General features: G+C 41.0%; 1 pseudogene; it reads right to left on the reverse strand.

Moving 5' to 3' along the window:
• Positions 1-13,027: 13,027 nt before the first annotated feature.
• Positions 13,028-13,146, reverse strand: LOC145392509 (5S ribosomal RNA; annotated as a pseudogene).
• Positions 13,147-15,027: the final 1,881 nt, after the last annotated feature.

Genomic DNA, 15,027 nt, shown 5'->3' on the forward strand with positions numbered 1-15,027 from the left:
GGGCGCAATGGATCATACCGCGGGGGGTCACTTTTGTGATTCTGTTTTATTTTGAATTATCCCGGGCTTTCAAGTGGTGGCTTGTATCATCTATCAGTACTGCCAATGTCCAACACTAGTCAACACTCCAAATCTCATCTGTACTCCCATCCATTGTTGACATTATAGCCATTTTCCCCCGTTCCTGACTCCCCTTCCTACCTCACCTCCATTACCCTGTCCTCTCACCTCCCCGGCAGTGCTGCGCTAAGCAAATCTCTCCCAGATATTTCCACAGATTTCATCCATTGAAATAAGCCCTTTGCCCTATACTTATACAAAATAATATATACAAAAAAAAAAATAAGGTAAGTGATAGCGGTATACACCGGTAATTGGCTAATTATCACCTGACAACACCTCACATGCATTCATTCGCTACATTACCACGGTAATTTCCCCTTTGAATTATGCCTTGTAAAATATTTCTGTAATAAAAATATATATCAGAAAGGAAGGGAGAAGCCTAAGTGACATTTACATTCACCTGGAACTACCTATTTCTTTATGTATTGCCGAGATTTTCTGCCAATAATTTATTAGCATGTAAGTTAGCACCTGTCAGCCCCATTGTCACTGTCAACCCTTGCCTTCTCAGATAAGCCGCGCCATTTAGTTCCTTGTCCTCCTCTGTGGTCAAAGCATGTCGCCCTCGTGCCCTGCCATTTCTGCCGCTTCTGCGCCCATTGCAAAGGGCCCCGTGACCTCTACACCCAGAAAAACTCGTGGGGGAAGCAGGAAAGGACTAAGTGACTCTGCAGTGGAACGTGAACTAGCCGAATTATCAATGGTCATGATGGATAGTGATTCTGACCCTTCGGGGGATTCGTGTGATGAGCTGGGTGAGGAAATAGTGCCAGAAACTACTAGTACGAGTGCTGCAGTGTCCCAAGTTATCCCTAGCTCCAAGGGAAAGGAGCCGTTAGTGCAGCAAGGGAAGGAATTTGGGAAGGGAGTGAAAAGGCGGCGGGTTAGCCCCGGAACAATGGCCCCACGTGACCCAGCCCGCCATGAGTCCCGAGTTGATTCACCTCCCCATTCCCCAAGCCCCACTTCACTCAATTCTTCCTCTTCTTCTGCTGAATTTTCTCCGGAGTCTTCGTGGTCAGAGTCACCACCAGCATCAACAGTGAAGGCAGGCCGTAGAGGAAGAGGTAAATCCCTGACCCGTAAAAGTAGAGTTGCTAGTAGAGTAAGGGCTACTAGTGCTGTACGGCAACCCTGGATCAGTGCGAGTGACCTTGAACCTGATAAATCTGCCTTACAGTCACCCTCCACCCTCACCCACCCTACACCGCCACGACAGGAAATCCTGGACGCCTTCGCGTGGACGGAAGGGTCCAATTTTGTCCCTGAACATCTCGATTTTGACGAGAGTTCCTCAGGAGTACAGCCTGCCTTCACTCTTGACGAGGATGCTGAGTGTGTGGACTTCCTTTTGGCCTTCCTCGATGATGAAGTCATGCAGCACATATGTGATAAGACCAACAGGTATGAATCACAACGTGCTGCAAGTGGTACAGGTGCAGCCAAGATGCAACAGTGGTCCATGCTGGGAGTGCAGGAGCTGTATATGTTCTTCGTCCTCATGCTTCTCATGCCACACTCAAAGAAGCATGAGTTGGAAGAATACTGGTCCATGGACCCCTTACTACCCTCATCCACCTTCAATAAATACATGGCCATAGATTGCTTCCAGAACATCATGGGAAACCTGCACTTTGCCGACAACGATGTACCTTCCCAAACTGACCCACTCTGGAAGATCTGGGAGATTCTGAGCAGAATGAAGGATAAGTTTATGACATTCTTCCACCCCTTTCAGAAGGTTGTCTTTGACGAATCCTTGGTTTTGTTCAGAGGACGTCTTAGGTTTGTGCAGTACATTCCAAGCAAACGCCATCGCCTTAGAATCAAGTTCTTTGTACTGTGGGACTGTAAGACGGGGTACATCCTTGACTTCGTCATTTATTCACCCAGCACTGTCGATTTTGAAAAAAACACGCCCCCTTGGCTTCTCAGGCTGTGTAGTGGAAATGCTCCTTGAAAGGTATTTTGGTGGGAATCATGTGCTGTATACAGACAACTATTATACAGCACTGAAACTTGCCAAATACCTTTCAGAGCATGGCATCGGCTCCTGCGGCATTGTCAAGAGTAATCGTGCCCACTTCCCTAAATTCCCAGAGGCAGGAACCTCGCAGCGAGGAGACGTGCACCTACGCAAGTCTGAGAAGATGCTGGCAATACGGTGGCATGACAAGAGGGTCGTGCACATGCTCACCACCGTACATAAGGGGGAAATGACAGACAGTGGGAAGGTCGACCGTAGGACAGGCGAACCTGTGAGGAAACCTAATGCTGTGTTAGACTACAATATCAACATGCGGCTGGTGGACAAGTCCGACATGATGATTGGAGAGATCGACTGCCTCAGGAAGAATACTAGGTGGTACAGGAAGGTTTTTCTGCATCTCATAGACAAGACGATGTTGAACGCCTTCATCCTGTACAAGATGAAGGTCAAGCCACCCAAGTCCTTCTCCCTGAGGTTGTTCGCCAGGACTTGTGTTCAGCAGCTGCTTGAAAGATATGGCAGGGTGACAGCAGCAACTCCAAGGCGCCATCCAGTAACACTTCCTGACAGACTTGAGCAGAGGGCGTACATGGATCGGCACAGACTGGTGCAAATGCCTGCCACAGGCAAGAGGAAGGCTGTGATCTGCAGGTGCCAGGTGTGTGCACATACCACCCGACGCACACCTGAGCACAAACACACCTCTTGGCAGTGTGCTGAGTGCCAGGTTCCCCTCTGTGTTACCTGCTTCTTTGATTACCACAGCCAGAAGCAGTTCTAAAAGTGCAAGTGGGAAAGGAAAATAATGTGAAAATAATGTGTAAATAATGTGTAAATAGCAAGTGAAAGAAATGGATGTACAGTACATATGATTGAACAGTGTAATATAGTTTTGTTACTGAAAGTGACAGTAAATAATATAGTGTAAGTAAAATTGAAGTGTAAATATTGAAAATACATTAGAAAATGTAAATAGAAATGTAAGTAATTAGTAATATAAGAATATGAGTACAAATACTTGATGTTATAACAGTGAAAGTGAATCCGTGGCTCTCTATGTATTTTACTGACTGAAAAATTGAATGACTTCAGTGACAATAAACTAATACGACTGAAGGAAACTTATGGATAAAAACTCCAGATATATATAAGTGTTATATAGTAATAGAAATATAAAGTGTGAGGGATTTTATGAATTATAAATGACAGAATACCAACAAAGAACTAGCGCAAGTGGGAAGTTCATACGCCCTCGTAATTTGCATTGCTTTCACAGTGGGTTTTTTTTGGAGTATGGATCCCAAACTACTTGATAATCATAGAGTAGTGTTTATAATGTTAATATCTGGCTGTGGTAATCATATTACGGGTTGTCGGGAAGTGTAAAGTGGAGACTTCGTTACCCAACTTCAGAGGTCTCCACAAGTCCTACGGTAATCGACGAAGGCTCAACGAACATTCCAGGAGAAAGCTGAAGGTATGTGCCATAAGCATATGTAATTTTAATATTCTAGGACTAATAACTGATTTTTGGCAAATATTTTTTGAGAGTCTGTCGGAGCCTGAATAACCCCGCGGGACACGCAAAACATTGGGAAACATGCCCGCGGTGTAAGGGTTAAAAACTTTTAATCTGAAAAATTGCAATAATAATAGTTTATTCTGGTTTCCATTTCATTATTTTTGTATCCTGTAGTAACGAAATACACGAGTAATAAAAGCTAGTCAGTAGGGCGAGGATGATGGTGGTGATAGTACGTGATTGGCAGCATCCAAAATCAGTGAAAGGATATCACTCAATTAATATAAACCATCATAATTTTTTTGTAAAAACGAACAGAAGGAAAAACAAATTTTAAAAAAATGATCCATAAACCAGATTATTGGTGTCCTCCATTCATAAAAATCTGTAACAGTTGGACATAAACAGCTGTTGTTTGAAGTTTAGGGGGAAACAACTCTGGGGAAGGGAGTTCCAAAGAGACGCAGCTCGAAGAATAAAAGATTTCTTATAGGTGGAAGTTTTTCAGTATGGCAGTGTTGCACCATCATCATCTTAACCTTATATTTTCAGTATTATAAATTAGTTAGGGAGGATCCACATGAATAAAAAGGTGCAGAGAATTATTATTAGAGAACATAAAACACATAGTCAAACCATTCACCACCGAAGCCTTTGCAGCATGAGTTAAAAAAAAAAATGTGATGCTGCAAAGGAATACAAGAATATTTTGAAGGTTTCTGCAGCTTATGTAGGAAGTCGGAAAAGTCTCTGTGGCATAGACGACGGGAAATTTCGGACTGTGTTGCTATACTGAGGTGTGACAGAGTGAGCTGCGGTAATGTGAGGTGTGGCAATGAGGTGTAGCAGTGGAAGGTGTGTGAGATGTGGGAGTGTGGGGTGTAGTAGTGGGAGATGTGTATGAGGCGTGGTAGTATGTGATGTTGCAGTGAGAGGTATGTATGAGGTGTGGTAGTGTGTGGTGTAGTAGTGAGAGATGTGTATGAGGTGTGGTGGTGTGTGGTGTAGCAGAGAGGTAGGTATGAGGTGTGGTAGTGTGTGGTGTAGCAGAGAGGTGGGTATGAGGTGTGGTGGTGTGTGGTGTAGCAGTGGGAGGTGTGTATAAGTTGTGATAGACATTGACTGCTCAGTCAGTTTTTTTTTTTTTTCTTTAGCAAACTGTAATAATGCCTTTAACATAATATGTGGTATACTGGAACGAAACTTATATTATTTCTATTACTTCCGTCTACTAACATTACACATGTAAGAGTGAGAGCACAATTCAGGAGAGCACTGGAAATGAGTTATCTGAGAGGAGCATGTGGAGTCACATGGAGAGACAGACTGACAAATGAGGAAGTAAAGGAGCGTTGTGATGTGGATGTGGATGTGATAGGAAGTGTCAGGAGAAACACAGTGAGATGGTTTGGCCATGTGGAAAGGATGGAGAGCGAGAGCCTGACGAGGAGAGTGTATGTAAGTGAGGCGGACGGAGGGAAAGGAAGGCGGACGCCAAGGATGAGAGAGAGGGGTATGAGCTGGGAGCAGGGCAATGAAATGGCGGGGGACAGAGCGACATGGAGGCGATTTGTTTGTGGCTACCCCTTGCGGGATTAAGGCGTCTGGCAACAGATAGATAGATAGAACATTACACCCAGACTGTAACTACAAATGGTTACTGTATTTGTTTCGGATCAATCCACTAATGGAATGAAGCACGTTTGTGTGGATGTTGTCGCCTGACGTATGTAATTATAAGCATGGTCCGTCCTCGCTGGGCACCCTGATGATAGCTCTCATAACTTTTAATTGCATATGGAACTTTTCTTTTGTACTGGTCGTGCCTTACATCACAGTATTTGAAAGAGTTTGCCTAGGCAGGCCAACTCTTTCGCCTTTGTCTCAACTTGTACCTTTCCTTTTTGCTGGAAATTCGCTCTCATTCAGCCAGTCCCAAAGAAGGGTGACCATTCCCAACCCTCTAACTATCCTCCATTTTCTTTAACATCCTGTATCTCAAAAGTTTTCCAGTCAATTCTTAATAGAAAAATTTTAAAGCATCTTTCCTATCACAACCTTCTTTCTGATCGACAGTATGGGTTCCGTCAGGGACGCTCCACTGGCGATCTTCTCACCTACCTTTCAGACTCCTGGTCATCCTCCTTTCGGGACTTTGGCGAAAGCTTTGCCATTGCACTTGACATCTCAAAGGCTTTCGATTGAGTCTGGCATAATTCTTTAATTTCCAAACTGCCCTCTTACGGTTTCTATTATTCTATCTGTGCCTTCATCTTTAGCTTGCTCTCTTGTTCTATAGCCGCTGTTGTAGACGGCCACCGTTCTTCTCCTAGATCTATTAACAGTGGTGTTCCACAGGGCTCTGTCCTATCATCAACTCTCTTCCTTTTATTCATCAATGACTTTCTAAGCTGTACATCTAACCCTATCCACTCATTAGCTGATGACTCCATCCTTCACCTTTCCAGTCGGTTCCCGCAACGTCCATCTCAGCAGTTACTTCAACAAACAAGGGATGAGAGTATGGCACACCTAATGTCTGACTTGGCTCGTATCTCTGACTGGAGAGAGAGAGAAATATATATATATATATATATATATATATATATATATATATATATATATATATATATATATATATATATATATATATATATATATATATATATATATATATATTTTAATGCATCAAACACTCAGTTTTTACATCTATCAACCCGACAAAATCTTCTACAGGTATACCCACTAATGTTTAATAGTATTCAGCTTAATCCTGCATCATCCTTGAACATGCTTGGGGTTTCATTTACTCGGGACTTATCTTGTAAAGATCATATTACATCTCTTGTAAAATCTGCTTCCTTGAGATTAGGTGTGCTAAGCCGACTCCCTTCCTTCTTTACCCTTGCACAATTGTTGACTCTATACAGGGGTTTTATCCGGCCCTGTGTGGAGAACAATTTTCATGTGTGGGGAGGCTCCCCACACACAGCTCTTCTCTATAGGGTGGAGTCAATGGCTTCTCATCTCATTAACTCTCCTCTTCTTACTGGCTCCTTTCAACCTCTGTCTCTTCGTCGCACTGTTGCATCTTTGTCCCTTTCCTATCGCTACTTGAATGGTCACTGCTCCTCTGAACTGTCTGAATGAATTCCTACACCTCTACGACGGGCGCGTAGCACCCGTCTAGCAGCAAACTCTCATCCCTTTTCTGTCCAGCTCTCTAATGCAAGAGTTAACCGTTACTCCCAGTCCTTCATTTATGCAACAGGTCAACTCTGGAACTGTCTCCCTCTGTGTGTATTTTCTGCTTCCTATTATCTTGAGTCTTTGAAACGCAGTGTGTCCTGGCATCTCGAAATGATCGGATCTTGAATTTGGCCCTCTCTTGTATTTTGTTTTTCTCTTGGAAGGAACAATTTTGCGGGATCCTTGCCTTTGGTTCCTTCTTCCTCGCATAAAAAAAATAAATAATCCTGTGGACAGAGTTAATGAAGAGAATATACAGTACTGTATACTGTACACTCAGGGAAAAAAGAAAAAAAGACAAAATTTACACTAAACGCTCTAAACATTTTGGATGTGGGTCGAAATCTTGTGATAATACTTGCATCCACTCAGCTGCTACTGTATATTGGTAACCCTGCTGAAGGTCGCCAAGTGTATGATTCGAGTCTTCGAATGAACCCCCACCATTAAGACAATAGTGTGAACAACCTTCATTTACATTAGTATATTCAGTTGCCTAACGACATAATGTCTAAAGATAATAGTATATGATAAAAAATACCTCAGTGAAATTTGATATTTTATTATGATTAACTTAAACACACAAATACATAAACGTGAAAACTCTCTCTCTCTCTCTCTCTCTCTCTCTCTCTCTCTCTCTCTCTCTCTCTCTCTCTCTCTCTCTCTCTCTCGAACGAGGTTTATCTTGGTCTCTTATCTGAAGAAGCTGTAGTGTCTGTATTCATCCTATGACAAGTCAAATAGGCCCATGTTGCACATGGCCAGGACATCGACATTTTGTGCCCATTTGTAACTGATTTATTGTATCAAATAATTGTTGTATCGAAATGTATTATTGTCAGCCCTCCACTCTGTGGGTCGGTAAACAGAGACTGTCACGTCTCTCTCTCTCTCTCTCTCTCTCTCTCATTATATTCATCATATACTGGTATTTTTTAATAATTTATATTTACAAATCGCTAGATACACCCTCATTTATCTCTATCTGCAGCCCAATTAGGCTGTGTCAACGTCCATGTAAAGGATATTCTGCAGGAGAGTTGAAATATTGACCCCCTCTCTTTTTACACAATTAGTAAAGGATGTATGAGCCTCCTGCACTTAAAACATAATTCAACCTTTTAGGCATCTGACAACTCTTCCAGCAATGTTTTACTTCAATACTAACCCGCTTTTGAGCACAATGAATCTCCAGACAGTTCTGTCATTGTTTACAAAATACTTCAGCAATATTAGAGGAAATACCTGTAATAACGATGGATGTAAAGTATAACAATGTAATTTTTATTTTTGTAATAAAGATATGTGTTCACGTCACACCCTTAAGGTAGGATGGTTATATCAGTTATCTACAGACTTATGCAGGTGTTTCTCAATGACACGATTTTAAGAGCGAATCTTACTCAGGCCAGGGCCAATTGTTGGAGATCTCACTTGTCCTTGACTCAGCATTGCCAACGTCACAGACTGATGCTTCACCTGATTCATTCCGTTCACACAAAAATATATACAGCTCACCAGTGTAAAGATTGTTTTTTCCACGAGTGAACAGTAACCCCTTCAGAATAACATGCACAGTTTTTAATAAGCCTTAAGCAATTGCAGCAAGAATTGGTCATAAACTGAGATTTCTGAAGTTGTGAGAAAAGATACTGTATACAAATAATATACGATTAATATATCAGGTGAACGACTCCCCCCCCTCCCCTCCTTTCCACCGCTCTCGGGTCCGCAAGGTCAAGAGATAGGGAAAAAGCTTAGAACGACACCAAACACTCCTGCCCCCCTGAATTGTGGAGAAACGGGTTCAAACTGCTTCTGTTCCGCCTCAGGAGTGGATAAGAGGAGACTTTTGATCAACTGGGTGGAGGAGACAGCAGCTCACCGTGGAAATCACCAGCGCCACCTCATAGCAAGCCCAACAACAAAACCGTAGACTCGAGCATGACCATAATTTGTGGTAATATGTGGTACCGCAACTATGCGGTGAAGATCCAATAATGATTGATACTGATAAGATACTATAGCACTGGTCATAACTCACATATACAGGTGAGAGGAACTATACTTGCAGACAAGCAGGGGGCATGATGAGGTTGAAAACTTGGACAAGATTCATGCCAAAGTGAGGTTCGTCTCAAATAATTGTTCAGTTCTCATCAGGTCTTTGACATCTATTGAAGGTATTCACCCATTTGTTATGGTTCATTTTATGGTGCTGAATCGCCGTAAAGCAAGTACAATGCAGCGCTTCCAGCAGCTCATTAGGCAGGGTCAGCTCTACCACGATGCACCATTATCTGAAGTTAGTTATTGTGACAATCTATCGTTCCCTAGTCTGCCACCGAAGCATGAATGTAAACACCGTGCCCTGGACAATTCTATTTTCAAAATGATGATAGGTTTCTCCTAAGGATTCACTAAGTTTACAAACACACACACACACACACACACACACACACACACACACACACACACACACACACACACACACACACACACACACATACACACACATGATACACCAACACACGTTCAGAAATACACATTACATCATTGCTTCTCCCTAAGGTTGTATACACAATGATGTGTCACTTCAGGGCCTAATTATCATATGAATCGCTTAGAGGTTGGGAAGTAAATTATATAAACATAGGTATTTGTGTTATCTTTCCTGTGTCACTTGAATGTTGAAGGTTGTTTGAATTACAGAAAAATTCACACAACAGGAAATGCATCCACAAGGAAAGACGTGTACAAAGGTGGAAAGGACAAAAAATAGACTGGAGAATGGAAGCGACTGCTGAAAAAGAAGGAAAAAAAATGGGAAATAGGGGACGATTCTAAGGAAATATAAAGACGAGAGTACGAAGACTTAAATATGAAAAGAAAATTAAGCTAAGATAAATGCAAGTGTATCCTGGGAAGGATAAAGGGTAGAACATTCAGTATACGATGAGAGAGAGAGAGAGAGAGAGAGAGAGAGAGAGAGAGAGAGAGAGAGAGACTACAGTAAAGTAATGCTTACAAAAGTTTAGCTGGGTTCAAAGAAGATCATATCTTGCTTCCGTTATCACAATCCGTTGAATCTCCTCGTTATCCGCTGGTCTTCATTATTCACTTCAGTTATTTGCTTCAGGCTCCTTTGACTTACCAAAAGGCGTGTAACGTTAGTGAGATGAAGACACCAGATAACGCGTCCATAAGATATTAAACTTCACCATTTACTGAATATGGCGAGCCTTATTGTTTGGGTATTGCTATTTTTCTTTGCACTTTTTTTCTTAGATCTTGATGATATTACAGGAAGGTAGGCTACCCTAGGGTAACCCAAGTACTTTTGTCAAATATAAAATTGACTATGACCTATTTTTGGATGTCACTTGTATACTCACTTTTGGTGTAAAAATTGCACATTGAATTTGAAATATCTGAGAAACTAATTGAGATGCAGCTTTCTGGTTGAAAATCCAGTGAAAAAAAAAGTGCCGAGAATTTTGGCTGAATATTTTGGCATTTAGCTTAGTGGAAGGTACCGAATTCAAATATGCTCCGTGCCCTCTTTGAAACACGTTTTGGAGAATATTTCAAAAGCTGTAACTTTACAGAAATATGACTGTGGTCATTCTTATTATGCGAAAGGAATATGGTACAGTCAAGCCTGCAGTTAGCCAGTTGTTATATCATCATCATCATCATCCAATCCTACGTTGCCCATGAGGAGTGTAGAAGCCCGGGGCTAGGCAAGTTGATCCTGACATATATGATGAGAAGGACCAGCCTCACTCATCCCTGGGTGGCATTATGTGAGCAATAAACCCCAACCACCCCTTGGATATAAACCTTCACCTGTTCAATCCGATTGGAGCGCCGGAATTATCCACTAAACCACCAGGCGCCAAAATTTGGTTATATGGTTACCACCAAGCGTAGTAAATGGTTTCCCGGTGTACAGGAAACCATTTGGCTTGTCACTCATTGTAGGGTCACCCAGTGGCAGAATGAAGAGGAAAGAATGTAGGGAAGAAAAACAGAAGATGGAGTGTAAAGTCACCTGTAGGCGGAAGGACTAGGAAAGAATGAAGGAAAGAGAGACAGAAGAGGATGGAAGGAAAGAAGGATGGAGGAGAGGACAAGGCAGACACCCGAAGGCAGCACTACATCGAGTGAGTGGATGGTGGGCGCCCCCACCTACCACGGTTAGCCAGTTGTTATAACAAATGTATAATGTGCCCATGCCTTTTTCCACACCTTTGTCTTCAGATTTTGTTGATGTTACATATTGAGTTTCCTTACGTTAATCCAAGTACATGGTCCAAATATGAATGACGTTGAACTACTTTTAAACGTCATAGGCTTGTTTATGTTGCCAATATTTCATACCTTATGTACCATAAATACTTTTGGCTAAGCTTCCTTATCGAGGCAACACAATTAACAGATAACTAATTATTATTATTATTTTTATCTATTATTATTATTATTATCATTATTATTATTATTATTAGTAGTAGTAGTAGTAGTAGTAGCAGTAGTATCATCATCATCATCATCATTATCGTTGTTATTTTTATTGTCAGTTATTATTATTATTATCATTATTATTATTATTATTATTATTATTATTATTATTATTATTATCATCATCATCATCATCATCATCATCATTATCGTTGTTATTGTTATTATCAGTGTTATTATTATTATTATTATTATTATTATTATTATTATTATTTTTATTACTACTACTACCACTACTACTACTATTATTGTTGTTGTTGTTGTTGTTGTTGTTGATGATGTTAATGACATAGGGAAGGAAGCTGTCCGGTGCTACGTAGGTCTATATAATTAGTGGAGGTTTAACTGTGGCTGCTGTGAGAGGCTTTCATGAAGGAGTTTAGTGCCTGCTTTAATGTGCGGGTGTGAGACTATGGTGCGGCATAACAGTGAAAACTCGGAAGTAAGAGCAGTGGAGCTGGGACTGTTGAGGAACGTGTGTGGCAGGGCCGGATTTAGACATGTGGAGGCCCCTGGGCAGCCGCCGTGTGGAGGCCCCCCTACCTTAGAATTATATAAAGCTGAAGGCATATTGAAGTCATTCATGAAGTTTGTAATTGACCGGTTCCAATTTACCACCTCATATGACGAAAATTTTCAAGCAATTTTATTGCAGAAAATATATATTTTTTCAAGATTCTTCACATTACCGATAGCTGAAACCTCATATAATGTTTTGTCCAACAATGTAAGATATGACTAGATTTCGTCGGAAATAATATATGTACGATATTACATCCTAATACAGCACCTTAACTATGGTGGTCACCGACCTATGCGCCATAGCTTATATACTATAAAAATTAGCCAGGTTTTTAATTCCAGTCATTTCTGCAACAACAAAGGGTGACCTGTCAGCTTCTAAGATTTCAATATGTTAAAAACATACGGTAATATATGAAAGCATTATTAGAGATCCGTCTGGAAATGGAACTCGAAAGTGGCTGTTTGCTTTTTGCTAGGTTAGGTAGGGGTAAACTGATTACTTTAGCTTTAGCTTAAAAACGGAGGTCGCCCACCATCATGCTCTGGCAGGGTTAGGTGTGGTATGTGAGAGGGGTAAAAACGGTGTAACATACGATCCAAACACCAGACTTCTGGAAACTTGAGATCCGTCTGGAAATGGAACTCGAAAGTGGCTGTTTGCTTTTTGCTAGGTTAGGTAGGGGTAAACTGATTACTTTAGCTTTAGCTTCAAAACGGAGGTCGCCCACCATCATGCTCTGGCAGGGTTAGGTGTGGTATGTGAGAGGGGTAAAAACGGTGTAACATACGATCCAAACACCAGACTTCTGGAAACTTGATATTCAACTAAACAACATGAAAACCATGAACAGATCAATATACATCTGAATCCCTCATCATCTCCATCACGTTCTCTTAATATCAAATGGACATCGTCGCGCCACATACGCTGGGTTACCGTTGCCCAGTCCCACGAGTTTCACCAAGAACACCCATCCATCCATCCATTGCCAGACGCCATGTATCCCAAACAGGGTGGCCAAGGGATTAGAGTTAATTGTTTTACAGGGAGGGGCACTAATCCTCCACCAACCCCACTTGACACGTGGGGATGCCAACAGCATCTGGTGTTCCCAGGCGGTCACCCATCCAAGTACTAACCAGACCCAACGCTGCTTAACTTCGCTGATCGGACGGGAAGCGGTGTACTCAACGTCAAAAGCAACTCAGACACCACAAACGGTTCCCACCGCCATCGTGCGAGCTGGGTTAGTTACGGTAAAATTGGTTCATAAAACCATAAATGGTCAAAGTTTCAGATTTGGCGTCTCCTTTTCATCCACCAAAATTACTTTTCAACTTAAAAAATAGGCAGACCTTTATAAATTAAATTAGAATTACGCTAAGATTGACACAGCCTAATGTATGTAGTAACTCGTAAATGGCTGGCTAAGCTAAGCTACAGTAGATCTATCTACGAAATGGCATCAAGTATAAGTAATGCAGGTTAGGCTGTTAAACATAAGAAATAATCAGTCAAATTAGACGCAAACGTAACTGCGAGCATAATAATGAAAACAAAGGCTAGGTGAACTAGGCCCTTTTCTTTTTTTCGTTTTTCCCAAATCTTCACCCTCGGTGTCTCCTTTTCATCTACTAATAACCCAAGTGACTGTTATATTTAGTTAACCATAGGAACAGTCACTGAAACCAATAACATATTCCAATATATCCGAATTTTTGAAATTGACTCAAACTTACCTGCTTCTGATTCCCTCTGAATTTGTCAACAAACAGTGGGACAAGAATACTTTCTGGTGTCGTATGCACGGAGTGACTTGTGCTGAAAGTTACCGTTCCACTCAGTGCGCATGTACCGAGTGGCCGTTTAGCTTCTATTTTGAAAGTATCTGCATGTTATCTCATATCTTTTGCCATTTATCAACAGCACTGTATGAAATACAAGTGTCAGGAAGATAGTTGGATGTCTTATCGACCTGTAGGTAATTAAAAGTCGATATATGGATATATATAAATAAAGTGTTACGGAACAGAGACTAAAATCACTACTGTCCCGCAAAGTTCCAGGTTCAAAACAAAAGAGTTAGGTAAAATTACAAGTTAAAGTTTAATGCTCAAACTAACAACAAAACATTCAGGACTCATAAGGATAATGTAATGCCAAAAAACAGGTTAAATATATGACTAACTACAATAGCCTCTATTAACACGAAATTAGCAAGAGAAAATTTATCTAAGTCAGCCCTGATAAAATGAGAAAACACTGGATAATGCTCAGTTAATGCAAGATAAATTATTACAGATACAAACTATTATTAAAAATTGGCTGACAGTAAAACTTTACATTAATCACAAAAACCTTACTAGGCCTAAGAATTAACACCTTATGCTACACAGTACAAGAAAAAAATGCAATAACAGTTATACTCAAATTACACAGCTGCTAGATGGTTGGAGACTTCCTGAGCACTCACAATAATAACAACTGTACAGGGGAGGACAGAGATGTGAACAAAATGAGGAGTAGATCTAAGTGGCAATTAATGCAGAGACTGAGCTCATTATATAGGGGCCGGCAGAGCTTGATACAACTTGTAAGAAGGACGTGCAAATGAAGCCAGAGGGGACAAAGAGTTGACACTCCTGCTCTGAACAACAGAAAGAACGACTTACTAGTAGAAGGGGGGAGTGAGGTAGAACACGCTCGTGATCAAACATGCAGCATACTGTACGTTAGAATTACACAAAAGATGATGAAATCATAGGCTATGTAACACCTCCCCACAAAGAAAAAAGAAATTTACAAAGGAAATTTCTTATTACTCTAAAACAATCTGTCTAAAGTCTAGATAAGCAATCTGCAATAACATTTTCTTTCCCCTTGACATGCTGTATGTCTAATGAATACTCCTGAAGAAGTAGACTCCACCTTGTCAATCTCTGATTTTTATCTTTAAACTTACTAAGGAATTTCAGTGGGTTATGATCGGTATAAATGACTATGGGGTCAAAACCAGAACACAAATAAAATGAAAAATGTTGTAAACCCAAAGTCAAGGCCAAAAGCTCTTTCTCAATAGTTGAGTAGTTC

The sequence above is a fragment of the Coenobita brevimanus genome, chromosome 2 (assembly GCF_032717465.1).
Source record: "Coenobita brevimanus isolate Jiangsu-jjx chromosome 2, ASM3271746v2, whole genome shotgun sequence".
Lineage (NCBI taxonomy): Eukaryota > Metazoa > Arthropoda > Malacostraca > Decapoda > Coenobitidae > Coenobita > Coenobita brevimanus.